Below are 3,008 nucleotides of genomic sequence, written 5' to 3'. Positions count from 1 at the left end.
CTGTTGGAGTGGTTCCACAAAAATGGTCATCAGGATGGAACCCCTCTCCCATGAGGACAGACTGAGAGAGTTGGGGTTGTGCAGCCAACTGCACAAGCCTGTGAAGGCTCTGGGGAGACCTTATAGCAGCCTTTCTCTATATAAAGGAGGCTTATAATAAAGATGAGGACAGACTTTTTAGCAGAGCCTGTTGCAATATGACAAGGGGTAATGGTTTTCTAAAAGAGGGGAGATTCAGAGTGGATTTAAGGAAGTAATTTTTTATGATGGAGGGTGGAAGAGGTTGCCCAGAGAGTGGTAGTTGCCCCATCCCTGGAAGTGTTCAAGGTCAGGTTGGACGGGGCTCTGAGCAACCTAATGTAGAGTTGAAGATATCTGGGCTTATTGCAGGGGGGTTGGACTACGTTAACCTTTAAAGGTCCCTTACAGCCCAAACCTTTCTGTGATCCTACAGTAATTGGATTTATGATGATGTTTACCATTCTTGTTACTCTACTAAGTGAGTTTGCCAAGGTAGAGCTGGATCAGGTGTGAGTTATGATCTGCATAAATGGAAATCTGGTCAAAACATGGAAAACCAAAGGCTATTTAAGATCTTAATTTCTAACAAGATTACTAAAATGAAATTTTGCAGACTTTTGTCGACTGGTCAACAGATCGTTTGCTACTTGAGTACAAGCAGCCAGTTGTATTTTGAGTTCTCCTGGATTCACTACCTCTGCATTGAAAGCTAGTAGTTCAGGTGATACGTAGTCTGGTTGCCAAACTTGTCTGTTCTTTGGCTCTGCTCCTGTCGGTGATGAAAATTAATGAGGGTTTTCTTTTCCATTTAGTAAGATTTTTTTTTTTTCCATTAAGCAAGTTTTTATTCAGTACCTACATAATTAACTTAGGGAGGAGATAGAATGAGATGCTGTTATTACCACTGTGGTGCCTGTTGTTCATCCTCTGATTTTATTTAATTATAATATTAATACAAAACTTTCAAATGGGCTCCTGGTTGAATAAAATAGTAGGAAAAAAAGTTCTTACAGGTAACAGTTTGCAGTGGTCTCTCTATAATGCAATAATTTTTCCAGCACTGCGTTACCTTATGCCCCAGAGTCTAATATTTTGAAGCATTAAGATGGAATGTCTTGAACCAAAATAGTTAAAATAGTTGATTGTGCATGGGCTTGGAGGGGGTGTAATGCTGGGTGTCCTTTTTGGGGAAAGGGTATTTATACATTATTCTACATATTCTGCTTATGTAGAAAAGTGGGGATTTATTGTACACATCATCTTCCTTCTAGGTCATTTGGGAATCACCAGCTTGATTTGTCTTTAAATATAGTTAATAAATTATCTTTTCCCGAAGCAGATAGTAGAGAAATGTGTGTTGGTTACTTTTTTGACATCCTTTCATAGGAAGCATTTTTGCAGCTGCTTATTGGAATGAGGGAACACTTCCCCATCCCAAGTATTGTTATGGCTCAGGAGCGCGGTTACCATGGATGGTTGCCTGAAAAAGAGGCTTCTCTAATTGAATGTATGCAGAAATAGATAGGATTTCAAAAATAATAGTAGATTCAGAACTTCTCTTTCCTGTGCCCAGCTACCTGCATTACATGGGAGAAAGGGCGAGATGAGCTGGCTGGCCACTTGGTTGATTTTACTAAGCTTGCAACTGAACATTTCTCAGAAAAGACAGCTGTCTGTTTTCACGGGACTAATTTTGCTAATAAGGGAAATTTACAGCTAGATCACTGATACGGTCTAACTTGAGGGTAAGTACCTTTGTATTTCCACTGAAACGCTTTGAAGACTATGCTGTTAGAATTTACTAAATTGTATTGCTTGAGTTATTCAAAGCTGAGTAACGCATGATGAGAAAATAGAAAATACTGAAATATTTACTGTCTAACATTATGATCGAGCTATGTAGAGTGTTTAAAAAATGAGAAACTGAAACCAGCTTATAAAAGGAAGAATCAGAGAAAACATCGATCCACTGCCTGACGAGGTTAGTCACCTCACAAATAAGGATGTAGACAAACTGTAGACAAGTAATGCCTTCTTCACCTCTGTCTTCAACACAGATGATGGGCCCTGGGACCCCTGGAGCCCTGTGTTGGAAGACCATGGCTGGGGGAGGATGTATTACTTGAGACTTGCCACTCCAGCGGGATTCACGTGAGTCTGTGGGGCCCAATGGGATTCCCAGGGTATGAAAGAGCTGTTGAAAGTCGTCGTGGGACCTCTCCATTATTTTTCAATGGTCTTGGGCATCTGGACTGGTGCCAGGTGACTAGAATCTGGCAAACATTGCCCCAGTTTTCAAGAAGGGAAAGAATAGAAGACCCTGTTAATTACAGGCCTGTCAGTCTCACTTCAGTGCCTGCTAAAACTGTGGAGAAGTTATTCTGGGAGTTACTGAAAAGCATTTGAGAGACAACCCAGTCATAGCCTATGTAAGTTCACAAAGGTAAGGTCCTGCCTAAAGTCCTTAATTTCCTTTTGTGATTAGGCCACCCATCTAGCTGACTACCAGAAGGCGGTAGTTGTATTTTTAGATTTTAGCAAAGCTTTTGATGCTGTGTTGCACAGTATCCTGGATAAACTGTCCATCACACAGCTAGACAAACTCCGTAAGATATTGGGTGGGCAACTGGCTGATGGCTCCAAGGCACTCACCAACCATAGGAAACGTAACAAGATCAAGTGCTGAATTTTCCACCTGGGATGGGGTAATCCTGGTTATATGTACAAACTAGGGGATGAGAGGCTGCAGAGCAGACCCATGGGAAGAGATCTGGTGGATTGGGTTGATGGCAAGTTGAACATGAGCCAACAGTATGCCCTGGCAGCCAGAAGGGCCAAGTGTGCCCTGGGGCTCGAGAAGTGCAGCACAGCCGGCCGGTCAAGGGAGGGACTGTCCCACCCTCCAGCGCAGTGCTGTGTGATCCAAGGAGGACATCAGACTGTGGGAGTGTGCCCAGAGGACAGCGAACAGGATGGTGAAAGGCTTT

The sequence above is a fragment of the Eurypyga helias genome, unplaced genomic scaffold, assembly GCF_000690775.1.
Source record: "Eurypyga helias isolate BGI_N326 unplaced genomic scaffold, ASM69077v1 scaffold23606, whole genome shotgun sequence".
Taxonomy (NCBI): domain Eukaryota; kingdom Metazoa; phylum Chordata; class Aves; order Eurypygiformes; family Eurypygidae; genus Eurypyga; species Eurypyga helias.
The sequence above is the reverse complement of the archived record's forward strand: the minus strand, read 5'-3'. Positions refer to the sequence as shown.